General features: G+C 43.9%; 1 protein-coding gene across 1 annotated transcript in view; it reads left to right on the top strand.

The window, feature by feature from the left end:
- The window catches only part of PTPRN2 (protein tyrosine phosphatase, receptor type N2), a 636,077-nt gene that overhangs the window by 73,304 nt on the left and 561,933 nt on the right, over nucleotides 1-840 (top strand). The window lies entirely within an intron of this gene.

Genomic DNA, 840 nt, shown 5'->3' with positions numbered 1-840 from the left:
CAGGAATGACTGAGTTTGAGTCCTGTGCTCAGAGTACTAGATTTTGTATCTCTCGAAGTTACGCACTTAACAGGTCACAGGCTTAGGTTTAGCTGTATTGCTTTATGATTCACACTGGCAAATGCCATGCGTATTCCTGTTGTATATAAGACAGGTTGTGGCCTGTTGTATCTGACACACAAAAATTACTGCTTAGATTTTCTAAGACATTTAGGTGCGGATTTTTACATAAGGACTTTAACTCCTACTTTTTAACACACCAAAATGCAGGCAATATAGAGAGAATGCTAAGTTTGAGAGAACTGATGGGAGAGGAAGGTTAGTTCACAAGAAGGTTTAGAAGAGTTCAGGAAAAACTTGTCCTAAGGGAAAGCTTTGTGGGGGTGGATAGAATCCATCTGTTTGAGGAGATTCAGGAGCTGATAGCTTGTGTTTGTTGAACTGCGTCACTGCATTGCTTCACCTTCCTTAGTCCGCTCTGCAGTGCCCTGAGGCTCTTTATATCTCATGGAATGTAAATATTGTTATTTTTCTAGTGCTAAATCTTAGATTTACAGTGGACAGATTTTGTAGATCAGTGGACTGCTCATTTGCTCTACATTATCGTATAGCTCATTGAACGCTAAGATTGCACAGTGGTGCTCAATCTATGGTTGATAGCCCAGATCTGGCCCCTTAAATGACTGGATATAGGTCACACCAAGGGGGATTAGCAGCAAGGAGCTTGGCTCAGTACATCCCCATCCCTGTTCTGTTCTGTGCCACTGATCCCCTCTGCAGCCCACTCTGCCCTTGCACTCTTCCCTCCGCCACATCAGGCACTGCTCACCCTCTCCACCC

This window comes from Alligator sinensis, unplaced genomic scaffold, assembly GCF_000455745.1.
Source record: "Alligator sinensis unplaced genomic scaffold, ASM45574v1 scaffold601_1, whole genome shotgun sequence".
In the NCBI taxonomy this organism is placed as follows: Eukaryota; Metazoa; Chordata; order Crocodylia; family Alligatoridae; genus Alligator; species Alligator sinensis.
This window is presented reverse-complemented; position numbering and strand designations above follow the sequence as displayed.